The sequence below is a fragment of the Vulpes vulpes genome, chromosome 5 (assembly GCF_048418805.1).
Source record: "Vulpes vulpes isolate BD-2025 chromosome 5, VulVul3, whole genome shotgun sequence".
In the NCBI taxonomy this organism is placed as follows: domain Eukaryota; kingdom Metazoa; phylum Chordata; class Mammalia; order Carnivora; family Canidae; genus Vulpes; species Vulpes vulpes.
The window spans coordinates 55955733-55966064 of record NC_132784.1 but is presented as its reverse complement, the minus strand read 5'-3'; positions in this window follow the sequence as shown (position 1 = coordinate 55966064).

Here is a 10332-nt window from a genome sequence, read left to right as displayed (position 1 = left end):
AGATAATGTTAGACACATATGCGATGAAGATCGGGCCCTGGGAGCAACTTGAGTGCTCCCAACAATGAATTCCTCTAGGTGGAGTTACCAAATGAAAAGGTGAGCAAAGTTAACATTTTGATAGATAGTGTTGGTTTTCCTCTGAAAGCTGTGGTGTCACACTGCAGGATGTGTCTATTATTCACATGTTCATCAAAAAGGTAGTATTAATATTTTAGTCTTTGCCAATTTGATAGGTGAAAATTAATATTCAGCTCCTTTCACTCACATTTCTTTGTCAAACCCCAGCATCTTTCATGCATCCTTAGAGAGTTTCTGTTTCTAAGGATGAGTTGTTGGTGTGTTTTGCACATTTCTGCCTTCAATGGCCTTCTCCTTCTTGGCTTTTCGGCCTTTATGTATCAGAAAGATTAATATTTCATCTATTGGATAAATTACTCATTTTCCCCATTTGTCATTTATTTTGTGTAATGTCTCTAGCCAAATCAATTATATTTTCCTTAATACCTTCCTGGTCTTGGTCTTACACTAAAACAACAACAAAACCTTCTCCCTTCCCCAAATTAAGGTATTCTCTCCTAGGGTATGTATTTTTATTTTCTAATAATTACCTGTATTAATCTATTGATACATCACTTTATGAATGTGTAAGGTAGGCAGCCAACTTTTTTCTTTTCCCCTGAAGATAGCCAGTATATCTTATGATTTATCGTATAATCAAGTTTATATTGTATCATTCTTAGATTTGTAATATAATCATTATCATGCAGTTATGAAATCCCCAGATGTGTGTGGATCTACTTCCATATTCTTCATTTTGTTCCACAAGCCACTTGTCTCTCTGCTCATTTGAACTATTCCATGATAGCTAGCTGCCTGCAGTGGGTCTATCCAAGGCACTCACTCTTCTTTTGCAAACTTTTCTTAGCTACCCCAGGACATTAGCACTTCCACATTAACTGCATATTTTCCAATATAAAAGTGAGATTTGGATTTAACTTAGAGATTAATTTGGGGAGAATGAACTTCTCTAGAATGCTGAATTTCCTCTGTAGGCACAGGTCATAGTCTCCATGTTTCTCAGGCTCTCTTTTTCATTTTCTAATATAATCATTCTTCTTACATTAAATGTTAGGTGTGATACAGTCCTATTGCTGCTGTGAATCATATACAGAAAATACAACACAATGTTATGTGTCCATGTGCATGTGAGAAGAGAATACTTTTTGTATACCCCAGCCATTTTTCTACACACTTCATATAATATTTTGGCCAAAGTTTTGGGCTCTTCTAAGTCTACATGTACTCAACTCACAGAGATTATATCTTTTCATTTCCAGTATTGTCACTTTTTTTTTGTTTTAACTGAAACACCAAAAGAGTTGAAGATAATATAGCCCGTGTTGTCTGTTTCACTCTTGAATCTCCTAGAAATTTTTTCATAATTTTTATTAATAAAGATCTTTATCAGGAATGGCTGAAAAATGTGTATTACTTCAACGTCTACCTGAAGGAACTTAACATTTATATCCTCTAGTCTCCATATGTAGTGAGTCACCCTTGTCTCCAAGAGCAAAACCTACTCGATTGTGATACATTGTTTTTTGTTTTGTTTTTTGTTTTTTAATGGACCACACATTTACTTGGCTCATACTTTCAAGTAAAAATTTTGCATTAATTTTCATAACAGATATCAGTCTGAAATGCTCAATGCTCTCTTTCTTTTCTTTTTTTTGCTTGTTCAATTTAATCTTTTTTTTTTAATGTCCTTATACAGTATGTGCCTATAAAGTGAGTTATCCTGCTCTGAGATTAAATAGCCTAGCAATGACTTGTTCCTGGGGTTTACAGGATTTTCCTTCAAACGAGTGGTCTTGACACTTTTGAAATTATGTTATTGCTATTAGCAATCTGAGCTATGAAATGATAGAAAAATACACACCGGTCACTGAAGCATTATTTCTCTTAGTGAGAAATCAGAAGCAACCTCGATACTCAACAACAGGGGAAGGGCGAGGCAAGGGATCCCCATGTGCCAGATGACCGTGTTGCCAGGAAAGCCACTGCATAACAAATCCCAGAGTCCAGGATGTACAAGTTAACGTGGGTGATTGCTCCGACCTTGTGCAACAGTGTGCACGCAGAACAAGGACACCTAGGAGGCCATCCTCGGGGGTTATATATGGCTGTCTTCCTGTTTTTATTTACCAAGCTTTCTAGAACATGCTGTAAGGACTCACAGCAAGGACCTGGGAGCAGTTTCTTACTCCTGCTCCACTGCCTATAAGCGTGAATGACCACAGGCAAGTCCCAAAACTGCTCCGTGCCTCAGTTTCCTTTTGTCTGCTGAGAGAATCAAATATGTAATATACTTATATAAACACGAAAGCTTCTGGCACATAGCAAATGCATGTTAAACAGTTGCAAGTTTTATTTAAAATATTGAGACAAAACAATGTCAGGTGCATCCCATCCCTATTTCAGTAACTGCATCGTGCTGACCCCTGACTGAGAGAAGAAGAAAATTTCTGCAGGAAAAGATGGAGTTGGGAGGTACAAGCAAATAAGATTTCATCGAAGAGGCAGGACCATCTCTTTTTCAAAGAAATTATCTTCTCTAAATTAGGAAATGCTCCCATAAGAGCCCCGACCCCTGCAAGGTGTGTAAGGGAGAAGACGATTTTTGGCGATGGAGAAGAGGGAACACAGAAAGTGTTGTTTCTGTTTCCCTTAAAAGCAAGCAGAAGTACAAGATTGATTGATTGGCTCCCAGATCCACCGAGCTGAGGCTGCACCATCCCTGCATTTTCTTCCCAAACTCACGGCGGTTCGTTCATTGATTTCATCATCTTGCCGAGAAAAAAAAAAAAAAAACTGTTCCTGGAGCAGAGTGTAAGTATTTCAACAATGAGTGCAAACAATTTTATTGCATCCTCGACCATTAAATCAGGGCACAGAGCTCCTAGCATTTTGATTTGGCCTCTGTCCAGAATGTTCTAGAGGCTACCAATTCAAAGAAGCGGTAGGCACAGTCTCTTGCCTGTGTTGGTTACTGCTGTCCAGATATCCTGACCCTGAGCACAGGGTACTGGTCCGTGTGAATGAGACTGCCAGGACCTCCTGACAGCAAAGAGACATTGTGCTGTGATTAACTCTGTTCCTTCATCACAAGGCACAAAGCTCTCTCTTTGATGTGAAGTCCTCGCCCTGGAATCTGAAGACCCAGCTGCCCCCCGGTGATGGTAATGGTTTGTTCTAATCCTTAACTGGGATCTAACACCAACGGGGGCCCGGAAGGCCGCCCTCTACACCCCAGGGCTGCCTCTGTGGTGCACAGGGTTGCTCTGCGGGACAATGCATTTCCTGTTTGCCCCAGGGGCTTTGCAAGGGGCAAGGCTAGCCTCCACAGGAAAATCCTGATACCTGACTTCCCCAGTACCTGTCCATGCTCCTTGCAGCCTTCATTAAGTCAATCTTCAAAATAGCTAGGAGAACAAACAGGCTACATCCTGTTATGGGCAAAGAAAGGAGTACATGTGGAAGAGCACAGTGGAGCCCACCACCATCTACAGGCGCGGCTCCTGTAAGCACCTGTAGGCACCTGGTAAGGGACATCCGGAGCAAGATTTAGAGCAGGATCTTTAACGTCTCCAAGCTTTCAATCCAAGTCACTCTGCAACACACAGTAGGTGAATTAAACCACCATTAGAAATAAATTCGAGACCTTCTATGGAATTTGGGTGGCAGAGGATTCACCACATGGCTGCAAGGGGTCATTGGAGGGGACACCGGACCCTTAGGAGGGTGTGGTCTGCAAGGTGACAGGAGGATTGGCACTCAGCAGAGAGTGCGGGCAGATTTCTGTTCCTGAAGTAAGATGCTCCGGTGGAATGTGGCTGTAGCCAGGTGACGGAGTCCCAAGGTCGACGGCAAACAAACGCAGAGTGAGCAGATCCAGGGAGCTAGCTGGCCCAGAGGCGCCAGCGGCAGAGGCTTTAGGGAACTCCTTCCCTGGGCTGCCCTCCACCAGGAACCGAGCAGTGGTGAGCGGCAGCACTGGCGTCTGGGCCCTGCAACATCCCTCCCACACAGTCTCCACCTGTGTGCAATGAGTCTAAACTCAGTTCTCTACAAAATTCCCCACTGTTCTGAATTTTGAGTCATTGGTGAGAAGCAAACCTGGGAATGCCCTGGCGTCGGGCTCTGGGGAGGTGGGCCCCGCCTGGAGGCCTTGGGGCTGTGTGTAAAGCAACTGCGATCCACTGACAGTGGCTGAGATGGGCCGTGGACACCCGGGCAGGATGCTCAGAGGGCAGATCCCACCACAGTGCAGGTGGGTAGAGGAGAAACCGAGGCAGGCATTGGGCCTCCAGAATAACCAGTGGGGATGGGTGGGAAGAACCAAGATGCAGGCGTAGGACAGGCCTGGAAGGAAAACATTGTGAACAGCCCAGTGCCAGCCTCAGGAGGAGGCAAGAATCCAGGCGCCTTGCAATCCTGTCTAAGACGATGCAGGCGGGGGCGGGGCTGGGGCTCCCACCAAGAGTTTGATGGAGACGTGGTTTAAAAATAGGCGTGACAGTGGCTTCCCCCGTGTTCTGCTCTGCATGCTTCTGGGGGAGGCTGAGGAGAGCTACACTGCTGATTATGTGGAAGGCCCGGGTTGTGCAGGAATCTGGAGCATCTCAGGAGCATCTCAGGCTCACATTTCCTGAGCGCTCAACAGGTACTAGGTGGCGTGCTTAATACTGTTTTTAATGGAGGTACAATTCACAGAGCATAAAATTAACTATTTTAAAGGGCACAGTTGGGTGGCATCTGATGGGTTCATGATGCTGTGCCACCACCTACTTCCAGGGCTCTTCGGTCACCCCTTTAAAAGCACCCTCTATCCACCAAGTGGTCACACCCATCTCCCCCTCCTGGTGGCCCCAAACCTACTCTCTGACTCCATGGATTGGTCTGTTCTGGACCCCACAGGAGGGGAATTACACAAAATGTTGCCTCTCGTGACCAGTTTATTTTCACTTGGGATGTCTGTTCAAGGCTCACCCATGGGCCCGAGTTCCCTTCCTCTCTATGGTCGAGGAACGGTCTGTGGAATGGCCGGGGCACATCTGTCCCCGCGCGGTTGGCTGATGGACATTTGTGGCGCTCCCACCTTCGGCCCTCACGCCAGTGCCCTAGGAGGCCCTGTGTGACGTGCTTGTGTTTCACATGCACCTAGTGCTGCCTTCAGAGCCTCTCTGGGGCCCCCTCTCCCCAGTACATGGGTGACCCTATCCGCAGGTACTTGGCTGCTCGGTGCTGGGATGAGACAGGGACTCCCGAGCCTGTGCCCAGACCGCCGCCAGCCATCTGTAGGATGTATCCAAGCCATAGGCTACAAGACGGGGCACAGAAGCTTTCACGTGCGGTGCCCTCCGGGGGATTGGGACCTTGCCTGGGCTTGGGTCACGATCACCCTAAAGCCACCCCCCAGGGTGTCCTGATCCCCAGAGGATACCCTGCTCTCGGGAGGGCAGCCCCTGAGCCACACGCCTTGTGAGGGACCTTGTGACGCAGGTGGGGCCAGCTGAGTGTCCTGGATGGTTTGACCAGGAGGCCAAGGCTTCCACTTGCTGGAAATTAAACTTAAAGACCAATTTTTTAAAAGAATAGGGAGAAAAACTGGAAGATGTGCTATTGTAACCATGAGCGCTGGGGAGGGGGCACAGCACAGAGCCATGTGCGCTGCTGGAGGCCCCCCTAGAGGTACCCGGCCCCAGGCCCCACGCCCCTGGCCCTCTGGCCCCCCTGCTCCCAGCCCCCCATCCCACTCCCCGCCCCCTGCATGCCACCAAGCCGCCGGGGAGGCTGCACGCAGGGGCGAGGGCCGGGGCGCCGTGCTGGGCACTGGTCGCCCGGCACTCCTGGGGGGGCCTGGGGGACCGCAGTCCTCTCCTCCTCTCATGGGCCGGAGTGTCCACGACGGTTCCTCCCTGCTGGATCCTGGCCCTCGAGTGATGGGGGGGAAGGAACCAGGGCACCAGCACGATAAAGCTCTCTGGAAGTGCAGCTATTTTTAAGACTGGTTGTTGTGAGTCTTACTAAGACGCTCAACAGCTTTCCTTTAATAGCTTTAGAAAGGAATTAATATGCTTGTGGAGCAAGGGAGCGAAATCCAGGAGGGGGAAGGAGGACAGGGCAAGCATTCCGCAGGCACGGGCCCCACGCACGCGGGCTCCCCGCTGCAGGGTGCACCCACCCAGAGCACCTCAAGCACGGCCCCCCCAGCGCCTGCATTGTCCCTGCCCCAGGTTAGCAGAGAGCCCCCTGCCTGTCCTCCGGGGACAGCCCCTGCCCCTGCCCCCTGCGACCCACATTTCTGACTTACTCTTTGCCTTTAGAAGTGGCTCCGTGAGGCCCAGATGAAATCATCTCAAATGGCGTTAGCTTTTTATTCTCTGAACTCCTTAAAGCACAAACAGTCTGTGCCACACGGTGAGTAGATTGTTACTATTCTCTGACTTTGTTCTCAGGTGTTTCGTGTGTGCGCGCGTGAGCACGTGCGTGTGTGCACATGTGCGTTTGCATGCGTATATGCATGTCTGTGTGCACACGTGCATGTATGTTCAAGTACATCTGTACCTGCACATGTGTGCACACACGAGCACGTGTGGTTTCCCTCCCACCCCGACTTAAGCTGTACTATCACGCACTCTTGGAGAGATTAGAACCGTAGTTTCTAATTTTCCCATAGCCTGCTACTCTCTGCACACGATGCCCTAACACAGCGCCCGCCACAGGTTAAGAAATACATTTTGATTATTAATTAGTTGGGAACAAATTTAATTTCAGGATCTGAAAACAAAAGGGTAATGAAATTCAGGGACAAATCACAGAAGATTGATTCCTACGCTCAGTGAGGGAGTGCAGAGGTGCAGAAATAGAGTTTACTCTATTTCAATTCAGTTTGAGAGAATTGGCAATTTTAGAAAGGCACCCTCCCCCCCACGCCTGTCCCTCCCCCGCTACAGTCTCCAGAACTGTTAGGACTTTTCTTTTCTTTTCTTTTCTTTTCTTTTCTTTTCTTTTCTTTTCTTTTCTTTTCTTTCTTTTCTTTTCTTTTTCTTTTCTTTTCTTTTCTTTTTCTTTTCTTTTTTTCTTTTTTTCTTTTTTTCTTTTCTTTCTTTTCTTTTCTTTTCTTTTCTTTTTTCTTTTCTTTTCTTCTTTTCTTCTTCTTTTTTTTTTTGTTAGGACTTTCACCGAGTTTCCGCAGGCCATTCATCATGTACCTTTGGGTCATTTAGAAGGTATAGCTGCATACACATTTGGGGACTGGGCCAGGTTTTTAGGATAGGAGAATCGATTCAAGCTCTCCGCAGCTCTGTGCCAGCCCTGGGCACGGCCATGCTGGGGGGCATGGGGACACCGAGCCTCATTGGCATCCCTGCGGTGGGCCCGGCCCGGAAGCCACATACACCCCTGGCACTGTGTCTCCTGACTCCTCGCTGTCCCCTCAGGCCTATCCACCTGTCAGTCACGGAGACAGCACAAGCCCTGGGTACGGCCTCCTGATGCGCAGCCTCTGCTGCTACTCTCGGGCCCATTCAGGCCCAGAAGTCCCTCCAAGAGTGAAGCCCTCTGGGCCCGGGGGTTCCCACAGCAGGTTCCTAGGAGCAGCCCCTCATTTTGATGGGGAAGATTTGTATGTGACAACACCTCTGAGGAGAGGGTGGGGCTCTCCAGGAAAATCCAAAGTGTCCCCAGCTAGGGGTCTATGGGATCCTGTTCTGTGCAACCCTATCTTGCTGGGCAGCATTTACAGATGCATGTTCCCGGGTGCTGCGCCCACCATTCGGGCTCTGACGCCTTCACAAAACCACAACACACTCCCCAAACTTTAAGGTCTCCCAGACCTGGCGTCAAAGTTGAGCTGGTTTTAGAACAGGCTAGTGTCATATTTTGGCAAAGTTTTACAGGTAAAGCATTTTGGAGAGATTTGGAAGGTTTTTTTTGGTTTGGGATTTTGAGGCCTTGTTTTTCTGTTGTTTTGCTAATTCCCTAAAAGCAGCCTGACCTTTTAGGGGCAATGAGCTAGTTCTGGGTGTTTTCTGAGAGCCTGTTTCCAGATAGGGATATGCACCAGTGACGGTACCATTCATTTTCCAGTAAGTTTCTACATGTGCAAGACTTTTGTGCTGCACATAATCAAAACAGAAAAACACAATGAAAGCACTTACTTCAGAGTCTAAGATGTAACAACGTTGCATATGGCTTCAGTGTGTCTCCCTAAACAAGATTATGACAAGCCAGTCCAAATTGTTGCTGGCACATAAAATCACAATGTGATCATTTTTTTCTTTCTTCTGGGAGAAAACAGACACAGATAGCTGGCTTGTAACAAACACATGGCATAAACCTGCCCTTGCTGAAATTTTAGTCATGTGACTGGGTTTTTTAAACACTGCTTTAGCCTTCGTGATGGCTAATTGTATGTCCACTTGGCGAGGTTATGGTGCCCAGTTATTTGGTCCAACACCAGTCTAGATGTCACTGTGAAGGTTTCTTTAAGATGTGATTAACATCCAGATCAGTAGGTTCTGAGCAAAGTAGGTCACCCTCTGTCGTGTGGTGGGCCTGATCTAATCAGTTGAAGGCAAGCGGCCGTTTCTCAAAGAAGGAATTCTCAAGACTGCAGATTCAGAGACCCCGCCTGAGTTTCCCACCCACTGCCCTGTGGAATTCAGACTCAGGACTGCAGAACCCACGAGTCTCCCGCCTGCCAGCCCACAGACTTCATAATCCTCAACCCCCTACCATCTCATGAGCCACTTCCTGAAATCTCTCAATCTCTGTCTCTCTCTCTTTCCTGTTCCTCTGACTGATACAAATATCATATGGTCAGAGGCTCATAACTAAAGCGCTGAGGTTAAAACAATCTTCATTCCCAAGTAAATTGAATTTAGCTAAAATAAAATATATATCTTTTTTTTTTTAAGATTGATTTATTTGAAAAAGAGAGACTGAGTGAGAGAAAGAGAGAGCCCAGGTGGAGGAGGGGCAGAGGGAGAGAGAGAAGCCAGCTCCCCGCTGAGCAAGGAGCCTGATATGGGGCTCCATCCCAGGGCCCTGGGATCGTGACCTGAGCCGAAGAGATACTTCACCAACTGAGCCACCCAGGCACCTCGAAATAAAATATATCTTGGTGGCCAGAAACAAAAGGTTCATCTTGCTCAATACTGTAAGATGGGTACATGTGCAATTTTCTTCACGTAGAATTCTAAGAAAAACCATTCATAAAATAAAATAGGGAAACCAGAGATAATTAAATGTTATTTTAAACAGCTTCAAAAACATTCACTCAAATCTATGTGTAAGTACAGATAGTGTGAGGTCAAGTATTAATAGTTAACTCACATGAACAGACACCCTTCCCAAAAGAAACCCCACAAAACTATATAGTTCAGTGAAGAAAGAAGATCTGTACTTTGCTAAAGGTACAAAAGCTTACAACTTTGCTGAAAAAAAAATATGTTTTGTGAACAAGTGGCAATTTTTTTTATTGATCTTACTGCCCCACGTAAGGACGTTGTCACCACCTGGCCAGGAGCGAAAGCTGCTTCAAACCCCAAGCAGGGGGACATCCCATCCTCTGCTCACAGGGAAAAAACAGAGCAGGTCCTCCAATGGCACCGTGAACCAAAATAAGCATGATCGTTGCTAATAGCCTTCCAGTCTATATATAACTTTCCCCAAGACGGCCTCTCTATGACAGGGCAGGAGACGCACCTGCCCCGGATTCCCGGGGATGCATATGCCAGTCAGATAAACCCTGCACTTCCCAACACTTCCTGGAGGAAGCAGTCACATGGGGGCCCCTGTTATGAGAATGAAGCAATTCCCAGTTATTTCAGAAAGTGAATCTACATTTCCCACATAAATAAAGTTGAGGCAGATTCTCAGATTGCTCAGGTTGGACTCTAGGAGTAAGAATGTCTGTGCTGATATGAAAAAAAGGAGAAACTATTTTATATTTACACAGTTCATACAGTTTACAAAGCACTCTTCCTACCCCTGTCACTTTTATTTTGACCCTTACTTACCATAACCTCCAGGGGTAGGAACATCAGGCATTGCTAACCTCTTTAAAAAGCTGGAAAGTGGGACACCTGGATGGCTCAGTGGTTGAGCATCTACCTTGGGCTCAGGTACTGAGCCTGAGACCCAGGATCGAGTTCTGTGTTGGGGTCCTTGCAGGGAGCCTGCCTCTGCCTCTGCCCATGTCTCTGCCTCTCTCTGTGTGTGTGTCTCTCATGAATAAATAAATAAAAGCATAAAAGCATAAAT